We start from the raw sequence: 22,588 nt of genomic DNA on the forward strand, positions 1-22,588 counted from the left end.
CAGGCTGCGTGTGGGTTGGCGATGGGGGTGGTGATCATTCTATGTGCCGTTTCCTGTCCTGGAGCGCGGGCCTGGTGCGGCTTCCTTGCGGGTTCCGAGGTGTTCCAGTAAGGCTTTCGGAATTGGGCCCGATTCGTCCCGCTTTCGTTTTGTTGTGCCGTTGGCCGCGTGTACCTGGGTGGTTGTCGAGGGGGGATGAGGGTCGCTGGTACGTTTCGTTCCTGGATACTCTCTGGAACTCTGTGGCCAACATTGTTAATTGCGTCAGACTTCTCAGTTCGTGCCTTCGCACGTACAGCTGGTACGCCGGGAGGGTATTGTCATAGATCCGGCTAAGTTCCTTGGCTTCGTCGTAACCGGCGTGTTGCATGAGCAACCGGAGCTCGATGACGAAGTCCTTGAACGGTTCGCCCACCGCTTGTTTGCGGTCCCTGATCTGGTCTTCGAATTGCTCGAAGTACCGGGGAGGCAGGAAAAAGGCTAGGAATTCCTGGCGGAAATCGGCCCAAGAGGCGCTCTGGAGTCGGCTGGTGCGGAACCAACGGTAGGCTCGGTCGGTGAGGAGCTCTGCCATGGCTCGCGGGACGTAGTTCATGTCTACCCCGTACGAGAGGGCACGCTCTTCCAGTAGTTCGACGAACGACAGTGGGTCGTCGTCGGATCCGTTCCGCCATCTGTGCGGCGTGGCTGTAGTAATGACCGTCTGTGGGGCCATTTCCTCCTGCTGTCGGCAAGATCCTTCTCATGGGCGAAGGCCTTGGCTCCGGGGGCGGGGGCTTCGGTAGATCTTCGACGGTTATCGATGTCGGTGAGGTGCTGGCTTTGCCCTCCATGACTCCTGGAACTTGTAGGCTGAGTTTGGGGTCCGTCTTCCGCTTCTCTGTTAGTGCTGAGATGGCGGGCTGGGGCGATCTGGCTCGTCCTGGCGATCTGGCGTACTGCCGCTCGAGCTCTGCCAACCTGACCCAGGCATCGTGTTCGAGGGGCGCGGCGACTAGTTCGGCGAAATTTCTCCGCAAATCTTCCACGTTACCCCCGCGGCTGAATCTGAATTCCTCCGCGAAGGACTCCAGCTCCTCTCGGCGGCGTTTGTGTATCCAGCCGGTACTCACCCCTGGGTTGGCGACAAATTCTCCGGGGTAATACCCACTGGGCTGTTTCTCTGTATGGGATTCCATCGCACCGATTGTTACTCGAGTTGGCTGTTTCGCTGGGCTTGCGCTTTTCCTTCACTAGGGCACTGTTCCGAGCTTCGCGGCTGACGCTTCGAATTTCTTCTCGGGGGTGACGGCACTGTTCGCGTTTCTCTGTCGCTGTGTCGCGCTTTTCGTCTGCTCGTTGCGCAAATGCACTTCCGCGTCGGGGTGCACTTTGCCGTTCTTGGTGATCGTCGCAGATTTTCGCGGCGTAAACTTTCCGCAGTCGATGAACCCGGAAGACCGCACTTGGCCGATGGCTTGGCCTGGAGTGGGGAAAGTCCGCGTGACCTGATGTCTTTGGTCAGTGTTATGGAGTTGGCGCGTGTTGATCGGTGGTTGCTTGCGGAGAGGGGGCGTTGGTTGCGGGGTGTGGTGCGATGCGATGCGCTCATTATAAGTCGGGGGACGGATTGTATCGAAACCTTTTAGGTTCGTTACAAGCTTTTGTTGTGCTGGGAATGTCAAACAACTACGAAACAGTATCAGAAAACATCAAATATTTTTTGTCGTAATCCTGCTTCAAACTATCAAGAGCCTTCTAATCATTTTCTGCACGCCTTATCTGTTACCAATGCATCGTCAACGGGACATGACAGTAAGTGGTTAAATTTTTCCACATTTGTTAATATTGGGTCGTTATGCACCAAACTCTCGAAAGTTATAAAGTTTTTAAATTCAGCATGTTTTCCAGATTTATTTTAGGCAGATGTGATGAATGATGCTGGTTACTCCTATCCCTCCTCTGGATTCGCTGAGTTTCGGGTCCTTTAAGTGCAGACATGTACAGAGCCTTTGAGGTAACACACATATCTTCGACCGATGCTCGTAGATTGTTGTTAGGAGTTAAACAATCCACTTCTGCCTGTATGTCCATCAACTTTTCACAATAATTTTCGGTCTGTTCGAGTCTGCATTTAATTTGAAGAGAGTTGAGCGAAAAAGTTTTTTCTTCAAATGCCGTTCTCACACGCCTTAGATCGCCCATCACCGTATCGTGTCTCTGCATTGCTGTCACTAACTTTTGCAGGACTTTTGGACCCCCTCCTTCTTTCGAACCTTCTTCCCTGGTAAATATTTTCATTTCCTTTTCACTCATTCTGGCGCTTTCTTTTAATTCAAGAAGGTCGAAAAGTAATGCACTGGGATTAGACAATGGTTAGCCCATATACTGCAGGGTATGCAAAAACTATGCCGTCACAAAGTTCAACGTAATTGATTTACAAAAGAACGAAAAAACGAGAAATTTCCACAAAAAATCTGTATCCGCTTCAATAGATAAATGGTCAATGGCAGGAACGGAAAAGTTGACAATTATTATGCCATTGTACACATCAAAATGTTTTCCAAAAACTATGTATGGGCATCAGAGGGTTAACGCAGCGAAACAAACACAAATTATGCTGCCAATGCACACAAGCAAACGCCGCCAATTTATGCACAATTGCCGCAACGATAACGTTACCGAAGTATTGGCAGCACCAATAAGCGGTACTTCGCAAAAGAGAATTGAAAACAGCGGCAATGACCGGTGCGTCTGATTAGCGAGTACAGTAAACCCTCATCAATTTTCACTTTTCTTCATTTCACCAATATTCCACATATAACTATTTAATGTTTCTGGCTGTTCACTTTGGTTTATTTTATTGCTTTATGTTTTATTTAATTGGTATTCCAATTCAAAAAGGTACCAAAAATTGAGATCAGTGGCCAAATAGAGGCCCAACCAGCCAGCTAGAGCTCTATTCGCAACAGAACAGAAAGCAATGACTTGTGCCGAGACAACGAAGATGCACTGTAGGTCACTGGTTTGTCCTGCGAATTTCCACGAAAATGCTGAATGACGACGCCCCTGCTCGGCCGCCAATGAAAATTCGGAAGACTTTTTTCAAATACGTTGACTCCGGTCCAGCGGCTTTCGGGGTAGAGTGTGAGTCTTTAGGGATGAAAACTATACTAGCCTTAAGCCAAGCTTGCGGTAATGTACATAACGCCAGTATCTTCCTGGAGATACTTTTTAGCCAGTTGATGGCGTGTGTAGTGGCGCCTGTCCAACAAAAATATCGCACAACCGTCTCACGGTTTCCCCTTCCCTTAGACATGCACCTTGCACTTTTAGGGCAGTTACGCGCAAGCAAAAATGACATAAGCTAACAGCGGCAACTGTCAATCTGTGGTGAGAAAAGGGGAATGAGAGAACCAAGGGCTCAAGCGGAAGGAGAGTGGCTTGTGCCTCTCTTTTCAATTGTACTCGCGATCCCAGACGGACGTCTGAAGAAAATACTCAAGTCAGTGCAGTGAAAGGAACAATTCTAACCTAGACCGTAATTACCGCGTGTCCATCGTGGCTTAGATCTAGTCAAAAGATCAGCCGACCATTCCTACGTTTATTAAGCGAAGGCCGAACCCATCGGGTGAGTGAAATTGTACCCCAACTGCCGGCCAACAGAAAATTAAAGTTCGTTTTTTTCTTAAAACCTAACCATAGGTTTGGCCGTACGTAATACCGTACGAAACGCCGGTCGTAGGGCCGTAAGCCGTACCCACTACAGTCTCGTCACCTTGCCACACATATAAGTACCCATCGTACCGATCGACTACTGTATGTGTTAGCCGTCTTCGACCCCAAATCTTCTTTCGGCGTGGCGTCTGCATACATGTGAGCATCACTGTATTTACCGCAGGGTGTACCGGCGTGGATCCACACACATACAAGCGTTGCTCGGCCTACACCTGTGAAAAACGGTCGATGGGCTTATAACTACGCGTGCAGTGACATACATATGTATCTGTGAAGTTTACGATTCCCTCTTCAGAGACTTTCGTCATTGCTACGTCGCTTACGCAGCCCGCATACGAACCGTAACGCTAAAGGAGAAGACAATTACCGGTGCCGTTATACTGTTTGCGTTGCTAATGAAGTCATTCGGTGTCTCGATCATGATGGCTATGCCCATGCATTTCTTCATATTGGAATAATACTTTGGAACCCCACTATTGTACTGACCCTAGGATTAACATTAAAAGTTAAATTCGTGTGATTCGGTTTGTTTGGATTATCATAAAGAAATGTGCAGAACTAAAACTAATACTCGCGCATATCGCCTATCTACTCTGACACACTGATATTTAAAAGTTTTCAGCCACTCATGAGGACCAATCAAAGCTAGACATAAAACCAAGGAGTATCACATTCCTAGCTCCGTCATGTAATGCAACACCGATCGCCAGCAGTGGATGCCTTTCATCAAAGCCGACGCATCCCCAAATATCGATCCAGGCACGTACGCCACCGTCACGAAGATGCAGCCGAGGAAAGCAACGCCCGAAGCCAGAGTCGGGAGGTCCAAGAGAAGGGCTCATGGAAACTAGCCAGCAGCAGAGAGATCAGTTCCGTTTGAGACAAGCAGACGTAAAGTTAAGTCGGGGAATTCAACCCATCTTGTGACATAAAGAAATTAAGTACTAAAAATAAAATCTTTTTTAAAAACTAAATTTCGAGTTGCGGATATTTAAATGGCGCAGTCGGTAGGATTTCGTTTAAAATTAACTCCTATATTTCGGTAATGGTCAGCTTGTGTAATTTCTAATTACTGTGATCACGTAATCCCGGAATCGTTAATAAAATTGTGAAATCCGCCAAAGAACCTATGTGTTACGAGCACATACGATTTTCAAAACTAAAATTAAGTGAACTGAAGTAAGCGGAGATAGTGATCCACCAAGAACAGTGAAACACTAAATACAAAATCAAAAAACTTACAAGTAACCCAAAATAAAGTTTAAAACTACTGAAAACAAAACAACACCCAATCAACACCAACAACATGGCGTTACCACCACTATCATTGAGCGAAATCTACTTGAACCAGGCACTGCTGTCGATCAGACAAATACCTGCCTATGACGGTTCATCTGGACAGCTAAGCTCATTTATCAAACGAATCGAATATGTATGCGGATTATATCCCACTGAAGATCTTCGCCAACAAAGGATCCTATTTGGAGCGACCGAGATCCAACTGTCAGGAGAGGCACAACGCATATCGCAAATGATACAACCCAACACGTGGCTCGAACTGAAGACGGCGCTGATCAACGAGTTCAAAAATCACACACCATATGAAGAACTCTTACGACAACTATACACCACCAGATTCAACGGCAGTCTTCGTAAGTTTATAGAAGAATTAGAGTTAAAGCATTATTAATAAACAATAAGCTAAACTTAGAAAACATACCAGAAAATAATGTCATTTATAAAAACGCTTTGAACAACACAATTAAAGATGTCATTACTCGAAAACTTCCTGGCAGAATGTTCATGACCTTAGCAAGAAAAGATATTACCACATTGTCTAATCTTAAGAAGGCAGCACAAGAAGAAGGATTGTACGAAGCTAGTACAACAGATTCAGGTACAAACAAAGATCAATCGAAATCGTCTCAATCAAATCGAAAGAATGTTGGAAACTATTATCCAAATTATAATACTACTAACTATCACAATCAAACTCAGAGTTCATCTGGAACAGGTCAGACTAATCGAACAAATCAAAATCAAAATTCCCAAAATCCTGGATTATACAATGAGTTCAAAAATTCCTTGAATCAAGGTAACCATTCAATCAGCAACTATCTCAAAACCAAGCTAGTGGGAGTGGACCCAACCAACCTACTAAAAGAGGGAGGGAGAGCCAGAGTGGCCAAACGAAGATGGACGTAAATTTTTATCAAGCCGCCTCGGAAGAAACCGAGGAGGACCCTATATAAACATTACCATTAATAAAAGAATATTAAGGTGTATCGCTGACTCGGGATCATCTATCAACATCATGAAAGAAAATTATACAGATTCCGTGATAAAAGACGATAACCTTACGGTCCATACCATCAATGGAACTGTCCGTTTAACTAAGAGTATAATGAGGAATGCGAACAAAACATGTCCGTCCGAACAAAAGTTCTACATACATAACTTTTCCGAAAATTATGATATTTTATTAAGAAGAGAATACTTGATGGCAAGTAAAGCCGTCATCGATTACAGAAATGACACTGTAACACTAGGAGCTAGGTCGTACCCAATCATTCAGAGTGGAGAAGCTATTGAAGCCGGCAAGACCGCACAGAAGTGCACTGATCCCTCTACAAAAGAAGAGAAGATCGCACCTAAGTGCCTTGACCCATCTCCAGAGGGAGATCAATACTTCGCTTCCGCTCTAGACAGTGAATTAAGGGAATGTAATCAATTAAGATTGAAACACTTAAACGACGAAGAGAGGGAAGAGTTAAAGAAGGTCTTATATGAGTTTAAGGATGTGCAGTACAGAGAAGGTGACAATTTGACTTTCACAAGTACAATCAAGCACGAGATCAAAACTCAACATGAAGACCCGGTCTACAGACGACCATACAAATATGCCCAGATACATGATCAGGAGGTAAACCAGCAAATCAAAGATATGATCAGGCAGGGAATAATTCGAAAGTCGAATTCTCCTTACTGCTCGCCCATATCTATGATTCCGAAGAAGATAGATGCTTCAGGAAAGCAAAAATATCGAATGGTAGTAGACTATAGAAGAAGACTATAGACTAAATGAAATAACAGTTAAGGACAAATTCCCAACTCCACGAATGGATGAAATCCTAGACAAACTAGGTAAATGTCAGTATTTTACGACAATCGATTTAGCAAAAGGTTTCCATCAAATACCCATGGAACCTATCTCAATCCCCAAAACGGCGTTCTCCACTAAGCATGGACATTACGAGTTCACTCGTATGCCCTTTGGGCTAACCACTGCCCCAGCTACCTTCCAAAGATGTATGAACAATCTGCTAGAAGAGTTAATCTTCAAAGATTGCTTTGTATACTTAGATGACATCATTATATTTTCCACTTCATTGGAAGAACACTTGTTGTCACTAAGGAGAGTATTTGGAAAGTTGAGAAACGCCAACTTGAAGCTACAAATGGATAAATGTGAATTCATGAAAAAGGAAAGTGAATTCCTAGGTCATGTAGTCACTACTGAAGGAATAGTACCAAATCCAGGCAAAATCTCTGCCATTGTAAAATTTCCAATACCAGAAACGACTAAACAAATAAAGTCATTCTTAGATCTGTGCGGGTTCTACAGGAAATTCATTCCTAATTTTGCAAACATAGCAAAACCCATGACACTCAAACTAAAGAAAGGAGCTGTCATAGACCCCAAGGAAGAAAAGTACGTCGAGGCATTTGAGAGACTAAAAGTACTCATCACCTCAGACCCTATCCTTGCGTTCCCAGACTTTGACAAAATGTTCACGGTAACAACCGACGCTAGTAACATAGCATTGGGAGCGGTTTTGTCACAAGAACACAAAGCGATCTGCTACGCTAGCAGAACCCTAAATGAACATGAAATAAACTATTCAGCCATCGAAAAGGAATTATTAGCGATCGTATGGGCAACCAAGTATTTCCGTTCATACCTGTTCGGTAGAACATTCGAGATACAAAGCGATCATAAACCCTTGATTTGGTTGAACAACCTCAAGGAGCCAAATATGAAATTACAAAGGTGGAAAATAAAACTGAATGAGTTTGATTTTAAAATGAAATATCTACCAGGCAAAGAAAATCATGTAGCTGATGCCTTATCAAGGGTAAAGATTAATGAAAATCTCCTTGGAGAAGCTTCCAATAGCGTTGGTGCAACTGTACATAGCGCACAGGAAGACAATCTAATTCACATTGCTATCACGGAAAGACCAATTAACTATTACAATCGGCAAATTGAGCTAATAAAAGGCAATGAAGATAAGGTAGAAACAATTCGTTATTTTCACAAGCTAATCATCAAGATCACGTATAAGGAAATGACTAACACCTTAGCGAAGGATATAATAAAGGAATATCTATGCACCAAAAAGAGCGCATTATATTTCCATAACGAAATAGATTTTCCTCCATTCCAAAAAGCCTATTTAGAAATCATTAATTCTAACAATATAACCAAAGCTATTAAATCAAGCACGAAACTACTAGATATTCAGAATTACGCTGAATTTAAAGAAACCATATTAAAGAATCATAAAGGCTTACTCCATCCAGGGATAGAGAAAACCGTCAATTGGTTTAGGGGAAAATACTTTTGCCCGGGTTATCAAAAACTAATCCAAAACATCATAAACGAATGTCCTACTTGTAATATTGCCAAAACAGAGCATAGAAATACGAAGTTGGCATTCGAAGCTACACCGGAAATACTGAACATCAGAGAGAAATACGTCATAGATTTCTATATGGTTGGTAACCAACAGTTCCTATCATGTATTGACGTATACTCGAAGTTTGCCACTCTTGTAGAAGTAAAAAGTCGTGACTGGTTAAAAGCAAAAAGAGCCATCATGAAAGTTTTTAACGAGATGGGCAAACCAATTGAAATCAAACGTCAAAATAGAGATCACTTCCAGCAAAAATGGAATATCTGACGTAGAAAGATTTCATAAAACAGTAAATGAAAAATTAAGAATAATATCTAGCGAGGATAACCCAGAAGATAGATTCACGAAGTTTGAATTAATTCTTTATACTTATAATCATAAAACCAAACATAATACCACAAATAGGACACCAGCTGATATATTCATTTATGCAGGCTCACCTGATTATGACACCCAACTAAATAAAGTGAATAAAATCACTCAATTAAATAAAAACCGCATAGAGTATGAAGTAGATACCCGCTATAAACTATCACCTCTAGTTAAGTCTAAGGTAACAAATCCTTTCAAAAGGACGGGCGAAATTAGACAGGTAGACGAAAAACATTATGAAGAAAAGAATAGGGGTAGGAAAATAACTCATTATAAATCAAAATTCAAGAAAAAGAAGAAATCTAATAGAAGCAAATATAATAATTCCAGAGAAACCGAGGAAGTTAATGGAATCGGCGAACTTCAACACAATTAAAATCCTCATCTTCCTCATAATTACCATCGTAATGGCACAGGTCCAAAACATAGAAATAAATCCTTTAAAATCCCAAAACGGATATATGATATTCAAAACTGGATCGATTAACATACCTATCAATTACGAATACCATTATCTAACTGTTAATGTAACTAAAACCGAAGAACTATACCAAAATTTGTTAATGCAAGCCACTAAATTCCAGGACATAATCCAAATAAAATATCTAGTAGACAAATTGCAAAGAGAAATGAACGGGCTAAAAATAACCAAAAGAAATAAAAGAGGCCTAATCAATATAGTAGGAACAGCCTACAAATATCTCTTTGGAACACTAGATCAGGAAGATAAAGTCGATTTGGAACAAAAAATAGAAAATTTAGCCAGCCATAGCATTCAAATGAATGAACTAAATTTGGTAATAGATGCAGTTAATAGCGGAATAAACGTTATAAACAAACTAAATGAAGAAAAAGACAGGAATCAACAAATAGAAATTTTGATATTCAATCTACAACATTTCACAGAATATATCGAAGATATAGAACTAGGTATGCAATTAACTAGGCTCGGTATATTTAATCCAAAATTATTAAAACAAGACTACCTGGAACAAATAAATTCTGAGAAAATACTAAATATAAAAACCTCCACATGGCTAAAATCCGATACCAACGAAATTCTAATAATTTCCAACATTCCCAAAGAAATTACAAAAGTACCAATCTATAAAATCGTTCCGTATCCAGACTAATTAAATAACATGTTAACAGATATGACATACGACAAGTACTACATAAAAAATGAAGAAGTATTTGTTAAAGAAACTAGATTGAAAACCAATGACAATTGTATAAAAGGAATTTTAATGCAAATTCCCACTAAGTGTCCATATTCCAAAACTTTTCAAAACTTTCAAATAAACTTTATTGAACCCAATATACTAATCACATGGAATCTTCCAAAAACAACGCTAAACCAGAATTGTGTAAACCAAGAAATCATAGCGGAAGGAAATACCATTATAAAAATCTACAACTGTTCAATCCAATTAAATGAATTTACAATATCAAACACAATGTTAGATTTTTCCCAGAATTTTTATGTCAACAACAACATAACTAAAATAAAACCACTGTCGTATGTCCAAACTAATGAAATAATTATGCAATACACCAAATATAGTAACCTATTACAAATAAGTCTACTAATTTCATTTGTCGTAATTATATTAGTACTACTAAGTTATGTAGCTGTTAAATTTAAGAAAACTTCTAAAAGAGTCACGGTTAAATGTATTAACCCTATAATAGAAGCAGAAGAGGAACCAACCTCAGCCACCGCACTTGACACCCCGTCACTATACCCGAGGGTAATCGCCTAGGGACAGGCTAATAACAAACGTTGGGGGAGTGACATATCCATAATTCCCCACATCCCATACACATTATGTTTATGTACAATTCATCCACCCCATCCACACAAGTAACAGGACCCCACTCAAGAATCAATAACTGTTTCTTCCCATACTCCAAGCTAGGGCCCCCCATAATATAAACAATGGACCACATTGTTTCATCAACATTAGAATCACGCCACTCTCGAGAAATCGATTCTTTAGAATCACGCCACTCATGAGGACCAATCAAAGCTAGACATAAAACCAAGGAGTATCACATTCCTAGCTCCGTCATGTAATGCAACACCGATCGCCAGCAGTGGATGCCTTTCATCAAAGCCGACGCATCCCCAAATATCGATCCAGGCACGTACGCCACCGACACGAAGATGCAGCCGAGGAAAGCAACGCCCGAAGCCAGAGTCGGGAGTTCCAAGAGAAGGGCTCATGGAAACTAGCCAGCAGCAAAGAGATCAGTTCCGTTTGAGACAAGCAGACGTAAAGTTAAGTCGGGGAACTCAACCAATCTTGTGACATAAAGAAATTAAGTACTAAAAATAAAATCTTTTTTAAAAACTAAATTTCGAGTTGCGGATATTTAACTATATATATAATAAATTTAAAAGAAAAATAAAAATATTGGCGCCCAACGTGGGGCCCGAGCGGTCACAGCCCCAGTAAATGTCCGAAAGACAGTCAACTACACCCGACTGGAAGTTTCTTATCCTTCTTGGTTAAGACAACCTTTCTAACTTTATCCATCCCTCAATATCGGTTGTGAAGGTATAGTGTAGCGAGAGAGACTGTGGAAATCCTGATGTTTTCCATTAAGCTCTTGGTCCAGTCCACTTTAGCTGCATCTGACTTAACCACTGCCGGTATATCGATCGAGTGCAAGTAGATATTCCATCCGTCGATCGAAATTGGGTTAATTTATGGCAACATGCTATAACCTATCTCGCGGAGTTGAGAGTATACGCAAGGAAGTTTATTTGCATCTTTTTCTATTTTCTATCATCCTCCCAACTATAAAGAGCGTCGTCGACTGCCGAAATCCTGAAGCTTTTAGAGTAAGCTCTTGGTCCAGTTGATGCAAAGTAAGACATACTTGGTCCAGTTTTTGGATAGGATTCAGCCGTTGATAGAGATCAGGTGTATGTATGGCAAAAAGCTATCGCCTGTTTCGCGGTAGAAAGAACCTGTCCGACTCAGTGTCTTTGTTTTCTACACGAATTCGTCTCTTAGACAGTGAGATTAGATAGCGAACGAGATTCAGTCTATCTCTTATGTGCATCGAAGCAGAATCATGATCCTTTTATTTAAAAACATTTGCCATTTTTATTCCTTTGCCTTGATATATAAATTTAGTTTTAGTATTTAGTTTCATAATTATCTATAAAAGATCGTTGGACAAGAGATTATATACGATAATCATGCCCCTCAGTCGTAGTCCCGAGAATTTCGCTCAAATAGAGAATCAGGGAATAATTTGTAGCACGTGCGCCAAGGAAGTTGACTACCTAGCTCAGTTAATTACCACCAGCTGTGGACACCAATTCCACCGAGTCTGTTTTAATCTTAAAGCTGGAGCCAAAAAGATTTGTCCTGTCTGCCACGTTAGCTTGCATGCATCGGCTTTGAATTTAGCTGAGGGGATTGCCGCAGCCCAGACTGCAAGCCTAGACCCCAGCACAACCATGCACCAGACTAGGTCTAAGGGTAGGGCAACCGATCCCAACGCAGACGCCCCAAGCGGGTCAACTGTTAGTGAGACTAGCCCGGAAGTACAAATGGAAGAAAATGCCGTTTCGACCAATGCAAGTCTACACCAGGTTATTGCCGATGCTATGGCAGCTGCAATGCAGGCTCAAACCCACATATTAGCGCAGACCATAGAAACTGGCCTGCAGAAATTATCGATTCAGCAAACGGCGTCCCGTGAAAGAATTGAAAGTGTTCGTTCACAACCAATCAATACACAAACCATCGACGAGGTAGAACAAGAAACGTTTCAGCAACTGTTCGGGGGTAGTTCGGAAAGACAGACGGCCAGAGAGCCACCATCTAGATATAGTCTAGGAGGGACCCCGCCAGTCTCAGAGCTACGAGCTGATAGAATAAGCCAAATCATTTCAAATTGGAAAATACGGTTTTCAGGACATTCCTCCATTGGCGTGGACGACTTCATTTATAGGGTAAATGCCATGACCAACCAATCCTTAAATGGAAATTTTGAACTGTTAGCCAGATTTGCGAGCAAGATTACCACAAGAGTGTCCCCCTCATCCGATGGTCCGACCTGTACGTAGCACTCAAGACTCAATTCAAAGACGGACGTACCGACTAGGATATCCGCTCAGCGATCACGCAGCGGAAACAGAAGCCAAATGAACCATTTGATTTATTTTATGAAGCAATAGTCGCATTGGCAGACAAACTAGTACAGCCAATGACTGAGCCCTATCTGTTAGAAGCTCTTAAAGCCAATTTAGTTCCAGAAATTCAACACGAAATCTTGTATGTACCCATCAAGAGTATCGCAGAGCTACGGCATATAGTTCGTACTCTCGAGCGATTCTAGCAGAACTTGCCCAAATCTACGACAACGTTGCAGCGTGCTGCGTCTAAACGACATATTAATGAGATGCATCAAACGTTCAGTGAGACGGATGACGATGCTAATGGTGTAGTTGATGCAAGTATTGATGCCATGACCCTTAACTGTTGGAATTGTGGGAAGTTAGGTCACCGTTACCAAGAATGTACTGGAGAGCGGAGGGTTTTTTGTTATGGGTGTGGGGAAGCTGACACTTACAAGCCCTCTTGTAGAAAATGCAATCCAAAAAACTTGGCAGCTCGTGGACCGTTGATCAGTGCACGCAGACAGAAGGTATCGAAAGCCACCAATACGGAGTAACGAGTTCAAAAACAAACTCGCTACCACTTCAACCGGCCATGTCACAAATTCCAGACTTTCCAACCAGGACAGAGATAGAGAATTGTAGCCAACGCTCCCTACGAATGAAGTTGCGTAGATGTGCGTATAATGTAACACGAAAGCAAGAACGGAAAGTTTTGTTATCCGCCGTAGTTGGGAATGCGCAGGACATAAGATCGTATGCAGAGGTCCAACTGTTGGGGAGAACAGTCACTGGTCTTTTGGATACAGGAGCAACAATCAGTTGTATAAGAGGGGATTTAGCGTTGAAATTAGTCATGCGACCGTCAAAACAGTTAATGTATCTGTGCGAACCGCTGATGGTGCTGCGCAGAAAATTGTAGGCAAAATCACCACTCCCGTGCCGTTTCGAAATGAAACTAAACCCATAACATTGTATTTAGTACCATCACTCGCTCAAGAATTATACCTTGGCATTGACTTTTGGGCTGCATTTAAATTGTTACCTCCAGGTGTAGTAACCCAGAATGCCAAGCCAAAAGTTGCTGCCTTAGCCAAGGATGACCATATGCATATAAGCCTAACGGATTCGCAACAGGCCATGTTGTCAGAGGCTATCCAAAAGTTCCCGTCATTCGCCAAAGAAGGTCTAGGTCGAACCAGCTGGATAAGTCACGATATCGATATAGGGGATGCAAAGCCAATTAAACAGCGGCACTATTCGGTATCTCCTGCCGTCGAAAAGGTCATGTTTGATGAAGTAGATAGAATGATAGCGCTTGGCGTTATTGAGGAGTCCGATAGTCCATGGTCGTCACCAGTCGTTCTCGTTAGGAAACCTGGAAAGGTGAGAATATGTCTCGATAGCCGGAAGGTCGACGAAGTAACAGTGAAGAGCGCATATCCCATGCCTTTGATCGATGGAATATTAAGCCGACTACCAAAAGCTGAATATATTTCCAGTATAGACCTGAAGGATGCCTATTGGCAGATCCCATTGACTTCAGACGCTCGCGAAAAGACCGCGTTCACCGTCCCGGGGAGACCCCTGTATCAATACACAGTGATGCCATTTGGACTAACCAACGCTCCACAAACCATGTGTAAATTAATGGATAAAGTTATACCCTCTTAGTTACGACATGAAGTGTTCGTCTATCTAGATGATTTGCTCGTTGTATCTTCTACTTTCGAAATCCATGTGCGTGTGTTATCCGGGTTAGCATCTCGGTTAAAACAAGCTGGGTTAACAATTAATGTCGAAAAAAGTAAATTTTGTTTGAAGGAAGTAAGATACCTTGGCCATGTCATTGGGGATGGAACTATTAAAACCGATCCAGAAAAAGTTTCAGCCATTCGGGAATTCCCAACACCTCGTTCAGGTCAAACAGGTACGAAGGTTTTTGGGAGTAACTGGCTGGTATCATAAATTCATTCGAAATTATGCCGGTCTGGCCGCTCCATTGTCGGACACGTTGAAACAGAAACGTAAGTTTGAATGGACGAATGAGGCACAACTTGCATTTGAAGACCTGAAAGGTAAACTTTCCAGTGCTCCTGTTTTGCATAGTCCAAATTTTCGGATTCCATTCGCTATTCACTGCGATGCGAGTCATACTGGCGTGGGCGGAGTACTTATGCAAAAAGATGTAGAAGGTAACGAGGTTCCGATCGCATATAGCAGATGTCATTATTACAGATAATGGCTTATGAGTCAATAGAATTTGAGCTCTAGACTCGCCAGATGGTCGTTAAAATTACAAGGTTTTGACTTCCAAATTCATCACCGAAAAGGAGTCAACAACAAAGTTCCAGACGCCCTGTCCCGAGCCTATACTGAAGACCTGTCCAAACTCTAAATGGACAGTCTGCTAGATCTCAGTTCACCACAGTTTCACTCAGTTGAGTATGAGGATCTAAGAACCAAAATAACTGCCAACCAGACGAAAATGCCTGATGTCAAAGTAATTGATGGTTTCATTTATCGCCGTGCTGAACATGCAGTAGGAGAAATGTATCCGACGACCTCTGCTGGAAGTTATGGGTACCATCCGCCCTAACGGCCGTTGTGCTGAGGCAAGCACACGAACATCCTCTCTCCTCACACGGTGGTATCCACAAAACGCTGGAGCGAATACGGCGATACTACTATTGGCCGAATTTGGTCACCGATGTGAAGGCATATGTTAATCAGTGCGAGGTATGCAAATGTTCAAAACATCCAAGTTATTGTTTACGACCTCCCATGGGAAAAACTCAGGGAACTAACAGATTCTTTCAGAAACTGTATGTAGACTTCTTGGGCCCGTATCCGCGTAGTAAGTCAGGGAACATAGGAATCTTTATAGTCCTGGATAATTTCGCCAAATTCCCATTTCTCAAGCCCGTAAAAAAGTTTACAGCGGATTCGATCATCCGATTTATCGAGGAAGAGTTGTTTCACTGCTTCGGCGTACCCGAGACGGTAGTATCGGATAATGGAGTTCAGTTTAAATCACAGGTTTTCCAGAGCTTGCTGCAAAACTACGGTGTCAAACATATGTTTACAGCCGTGCATGCACCCCAAGCAAATGCGTCAGAACGCGTGAATCGTTCGGTCATTGCCGCGATAAAGGCCTATGTAAAACCAGACCAATCAAATTGGGATGAAAAGTTGAGCCATATTGCCTGTGCACTACGTTCGAGCACACATACCGCCATTAATTCGACCCCATACAGAACAGCATTTGGTCAACATATGGCTACCAATGGCTCTCGCTATCAGCTATTAAGACAGCTAGAAATGCTGGAGGATCGAACAGTACAGTTTTCGCGAGAAGATTCGTTCAATATCATTCGGCAAAAAGCTATGCATTCAGCTCAACAGCAGCATAATCGCAACGAAAAAGTATATAATTTGCGTAGTCGAGACGTCTCATTTGTCGTTGGTCAAAAGAAACTTCCAGCAAAGTAACTTTAGCAAAGGCTTTAATGCCAAGCTGGGACCTACTTTCGTGAAAGCCCGGGTGAGAAAAAGACTTGGTAATAGTTACTACGAACTCGAGGACCTACAAGGACGAATCCTAGGGAAAGTCCATGCTAAAGATATAAAACAATGAGGTTGCAGGCGTGGATCACTCTTTTCAGTGTATCACTGTCAAGTGTGATCTTGGTAGGGGGGTGCTGTAATGGGGCCTGTCCAACAAAAATATCGCACAACCGTCCCACGGTTTCCCCTTCCCTTAGACATGCAATGCCTGCTGAGAAAAGGGGAATGAGAGAACCAAGGGCTCAAGCGGAAGGAGAGTGGCTTGTGCCGCTCTTTTCAATTGTACTCGCGATCCCAGACGGACGTCTGAAGAAAATACTCAAGTCAGTGCAGTGAAAGGAACAATTCTAACCTAGACCGTAATTACCGCGTGTCCATCGTGGCTTAGATCTAGTCAAAAGATCAGCCGACCATTCCTACGTTTATTAAGCGAAGGCCGAACACATCGGGTGAGTGAAATTGTACCCCAACTGCCGGCCAACAGAAAATTAAAGTTCGTTTTTTTCTTAAAACCTAACCATAGGTTTGGCCGTACGTAATACCGTACGAAACGCCGGTCGTAGGGCCGTAAGCCGTACCCACTACAGTCTCGTCACCTTGCCACACATATAAGTACCCATCGTACCGATCGACTACTGTATGTGTTAGCCGTCTTCGACCCCAAATCTTCTTTCGGCGTGGCGTCTGCATACATGTGAGCATCACTGTATTTACCGCAGGGTGTACCGGCGTGGATCCACACACATACAAGCGTTGCTCGGCCTACACCTGTGAAAAACGGTCGATGGGCTTATAACTACGCGTGCAGTGACATACATATGTATCTGTGAAGTTTACGATTCCCTCTTCAGAGACTTTCGTCATTGCTACGTCGCTTACGCAGCCCGCATACGAACCGTAACGCTAAAGGAGAAGACAATTACCGGTGCCGTTATACTGTTTGCGTTGCTAATGAAGTCATTCGGTGTCTCGATCATGATGGCTATGCCCATGCATTTCTTCATATTGGAATAATACTTTGGAACCCCACTATTGTACTGACCCTAGGATTAACATTAAAAGTTAAATTCGTGTGATTCGGTTTGTTTGGATTATCATAAAGAAATGTGCAGCTAGAAGGAAAGGAACTAAGACTAATACTCGCGCATATCGCCTATCTACTCTGACACACTAATATTTACAAGTTTTCAGCCACCCTCATCGACCACATGGAAGCGCTTTCATCGTTGGATTTGATCGTAATGTGAGTGATAACCTGTGATCGTCTGCTATATGTGAATTCAAAATTTTACGCGAGTCGAAGCGACATTAAAGGTTCCATGCCTCGACCGTAAACTTCCCAGCCGTACTGTAACGCTGACCAATCCAATTTTTCACGTGTTTGTTTTGTTCTGCTCTTTCGCAAGCCATGTAACTTTCTGCAATTCCGAATCTATCGACAACCGAACTTATGATTGGGATTACCCCACAAGCAATTTCTGTGCACTTTAAAGATGCATCCATCCGTCCCTTGTTTTTGCATTTAAACTGAAAACCATTCGAATATATTTCTATTTGTGTAACGTAATTACCATTATTCCTGAATATACTCTTTATAATTAGTTGACCCTAGTCTAATAAGATCTTTCATCATGATATTTTTATATATATAATTAATCTTAATTGCAGCTTATTTGAACATATTATCCTTATTACTTCAGTAGCCTTTATATATATCTAACCACTTAGCAGCCATGAGAGCTTTTAGAAAAGTTTAATGAATAAACTGCTTGTAATGAATTCCCGTTAATTGTTGCCGTTATTAAGGATCATGTGGCGCCGAGATGACGTAACCTAGCAGAAGTAGAGCGTTTATTTTAGGGATCGTTACCCATTACTCAGCCTATTTGGACCGGTGCGATCAAGGAAGGGTGGGCATACCGAGTTGCAATAACACCGCAAGCAACTCCCGCTCGAATTAGTTCCGCTGACTCATCTCCCTACACTGTCATTTCTCTGTAAATTTCTTCCGTCTGAACCTTGAACCGCACGCGAAACTTATTTTTATTGTCTTTGCTCCTAATGCTCGAGCTCGTGACGCGATCTCTCCCTACCCCACCCCCACTCTACCCGACTAACCATGAGACCGGCAGCAACGCGTGCATAGATCTCGATCATACCCTCCATCTGCTCGTCTACCGTTTCAGATCCTAGCCTCCTGCTTCGGTATCTGTTACACGTGTCCCCGGCCTTCTGAATTTGGGACTGGATGACCTGTACCGGGCCTGGTGATTTCAACGGGTTGAAGCTGTTTACTGCCCAGTTTATGTTCCGTTTTGTTAGGATCTGGTCCTAAGGTTACCGAGCCCTCTCCTGGGAGGTGTGCCGGCTCGATGGCTGGGCACCCTAGGAAATGCGTGTCTAGTAGAATGTGTAGGGACTACTCACTGGAGTTGGTCCACGTACCGAAGGGGCAGTTTTTGAGAGAACCTGCCGGAGTTTCCTCGATCTCGGAGCAAAATTTTTGCCAGGAGGCTCTTTTTGCCTTCCGTTTTATACCCGATACTCAAAATGAGTATTGGGGTATATTAGATTTGTGGTAAAAGTGGATGTGTGTAACGTCCAGAAGGAATCGTTTCCTACCCCATATAGTATTTATATTCTTGATCAACATCAACAGCGGAGTCGATTGAGCCCTGTCTGTCTGTCCGTCTGTCCGTCCGTCTGTCCGTCCCCTTCAGCGCCTAGTGCTCAAAGACTATAAGAGCTAGAGCAACGATGTTTTGGATCCAGACTTCTGTGATATGTCACTGCTACAAGAATATTTCAAAACTTTGCCCCGCCCACTTCCGCCCCCACAAAGGGCGAAAATCTGTGGCATCCACAATTTCGACGATACGAGAAAACTTAAGACGCAGAATCGTAGAAGATGATTATATCTTCTAGAGTGCAAAATCTGAACCAGATCGTATAATTATTATAGCCAGAATCAACAAGAAAACAATTTCATTCTTTCTCGCTCTGTCTTTCTCTAACACACAGGTTTCATGGTCGGTTTTGCCAATTGCAAAATATGAGTTTATGGATCTCAGAACCTACAAGAGCCAGAGCAACCAAAGTTGTTATCCACACTCCTGTGATATCGGACCTTGACCGTTTTGTGTCAAAATTTCGCCACACCCCCTTCCGCCCCCGCAAAAGACGAAAAGCTGGGGCATCCACAAATCTCAGAGTCTATTAAGGCTAGAGTAACCAAATTTGGTATCCGCACTCCTGTTAGATCTAACTATAAAACGTATATCTCAAAATTTCGCCCCACCCTCTTATGTCCCCACAAAGAACGAAAATCTGTTGCATCCACAATATTGCAGATTCGAGAAAACTAAAAACGCAGGATCATAGATAATGATCATATCTATCAGATTGCTGAATGTGGATCAGATCAGATCATTTTTATAGCCAAAAGGACCAAATCAATTTGCAGTGGCTAAGCAGCGCCCGACGTCACGCTCAGACTGATTTTCTGTCTCTCTCGCACGCACTCTTTGTCGTGTCGTTCAATATTAGCGGCGTCTGCCGGAGGAGAGCCATACTGACTGAGTATCGGGTATAAATGTAGAGTTGCGGCGTCCGCAGCAACTCACAACGTTCCCCCTCGTTTTCTTTTTTATATAGTGCTAGACTGGTTTTATAGTCTGCCCAGTGAGTATCCTCGTTAGCTTTTGTGGCTCTATTGAAGAGAGTCCTGCAGCTTCTGCGAAGGATGTCTAATTGTTTTCAAAACCAAGGGGGCTTCTTCTTCCCCCTTGGTCTGTTAGGAGGGCATGCTGCCTTGAAGGCTTTATTGCATGCTTCCGTGAACCTGTTCACAAGACGGCTTAGGTCGTCCTTCATGTTCGGGCATATAGGGCCATTAGGAGGGTGTAGTTTCTCCAGGGTTGTGCTATATATTTCCCAGTTGGTTTTTCTGGGGTTCATATAGTCGGTGTATTCGGTCTCGGTCTCGATGTACCAGTGGTCCGAGAAGGTATGGTCCTCTAGGACTTTCCAACTCTTGATTCTGTCTAACACTTTGTTTGGCACTATCGTGAGGTCGATAACGTCCTGCCAATTTTGAATTATAAAAGTATTGCCCCGATTACAAATAAAAAAGTTTGAGTCCGGGATGAAACTGAAAAGTGAGTCACCCCTTGTGTCCGTGCTCCCCCATTGGGTGTGAAGAGCGTTGGCATCGCAACCTATTAGCAGGTCTCTGTCCGACCTTTCGCTGTTATTGGCTAGTTTGCGAACAAGGTCGTTCGGAGGGTCAACTTCCTCATGGGCCATAAAGGACGACACCTGCCTGAGATCAGTGCCTTTTATTTCTAGGCTTGCCACCGTGTTGTCTCCATCGCTATAATTATGGAGCAGAAAGATATTTAGGTGCTTTCTCGCAAGTTAATTGTCCTGCTGTTGCCCTGGAACCACCCCATATCCTTGTAGACTGGTGGTGGTCCTGAGTCTTCGTCGAGAAGATCGAAGCAGAGGTCGGCTAGTGCCGCTTCCACCCACTTCCACTGACTCCTTGGTATTCCCTCCTCTGCGATGCCTTTGTCGAGGACGACGACTAGCATCCTCTCCTTGCCGATCTGCGCAAAGGAGACGTTGGGCAGCACTCTGGAGCGCTTTGCCACCGGTCCAGGTGTCTCCTGCGAGCGTTGCCTTTTAGTTTGGGGAGCCACCTTTTTCTGCTTTAAGGTGAACTCCGGGAGCACAGCCGAGGCCCATTCCACCTTCTTCAGTCAGTCGGCTGATGGGCTGGCTTCGCTGCTGGCGTGTTGCCGACGGACTATGTGCCCAGGACTCCTCTTTTCGGCGTAGGTGTAGCGTTTGGCTTGGGCGCTTGTTGACGGCAAGTCATCCCATTCCGCTATACCAGAAGGTCGGGCAGCCACAGTATTGCTTAGCTCCGGATTCGGGATGGGACTCCCTCGGGTTCGCACAGGGACCTTCCACCTTGCAGGTATTACCTGCTGTAGAGCCGGTAGGGCCAGGCCTTTGGGCCGCTGCCTTTCCGTGCTTGGGATTGCTTCCAGTTGGCATTTGTAGATAAGGAATGCCCGCTTATTCGCAGCTGACCTGCCGAGGTAGGCCTTCCGCTATCCCCAAACCGCGACCCGTCCGGTGGCCTCAGCTAAGCCCCCTTTGAGCCACCTCACGAGCTAGGTTATCAGACCTAGTAAAATAATGAACACCTGAAAATTCTAGCAAAGTGGCTATGCAATAGAGAAAAGTCATCAGAAGGTACCAGTCCACGGCAGTTGCATATTTGACTTTTGAAAGTCAGTCCGTGAGTCCAAACTAATGGTTAATAGTGTTTGAACTGCTGTTACACAGAGACCGACACGGTCGCTAGTGGCCTCAAGATGTATCCAAAATTGTACCCAATACAATACCACGATCAAAATGCAGGGCATATAAACCTTTAAAGTATTTATTGTTGTAGTGTATTGACACTCAGACTTAAGCACGCGTTGTCTTCAAGATTCTCTTTTATTCTATATCCCTTGGATGGTGTGACCGTATATAGATATTAATATAATACCTAACACGCCTCTCCTTAGATGTTTAATATACATGTCATTTACAAATCTATTTTCTTATAACAATTTGATTTGTGTACTTAATCTAATTAGCGTATATAAAATTTATGTGATTTCGTATTTTTCTTTCTCTTAATCTGTTTTAGTATTTGTTTCAGTGTTTAATTTGTACATAATTTGATTTCATAATTCCTTTCTTTATATTATTTTATTGTTAAATACGCTTTACTACCTTCCCTGCCTCACGTGGTTCTCAACTCTCTCCTGGTGGGTGTTGGTTGAGAAACTATTTTGTTCATTGGTTTTGAATTGTCATCTACTGAACAATTGCTTTCGACATCAGGTGTTTTCGCATTAGGCGATGTATGATTGTTAGTGCTTTGGTTTCTAATTTGATCCAGGTGACGTTTTATTTCTCTGTTATTGTTCGCCAAAATACAACAATACGAACGCAGGCCCAGTTGTTGTTTTACAGTTGCCTGAGTCCAGCTTGCTTTGTTAGATTTTGTAGTCCCTAACCATAACTTTTTGACCCT

At 43.0% G+C, this 22,588-nt stretch overlaps 1 long non-coding RNA gene across 1 annotated transcript; it reads left to right on the forward strand.

The window, feature by feature from the left end:
• The first annotated feature begins 1,667 nt into the window (after positions 1-1,667).
• LOC117194687 lies at positions 1,668-2,808 on the forward strand. The gene is made up of 2 exons (XR_004474870.1): positions 1,668-1,794; positions 1,891-2,808. It is a non-coding gene; the product is annotated as an uncharacterized LOC117194687 (long non-coding RNA).
• The last annotated feature ends 19,780 nt before the right edge of the window (positions 2,809-22,588 follow it).

This window comes from Drosophila miranda (assembly GCF_003369915.1).
Source record: "Drosophila miranda strain MSH22 chromosome Y unlocalized genomic scaffold, D.miranda_PacBio2.1 Contig_Y3_pilon, whole genome shotgun sequence".
Taxonomy (NCBI): Eukaryota; Metazoa; Arthropoda; class Insecta; order Diptera; family Drosophilidae; genus Drosophila; species Drosophila miranda.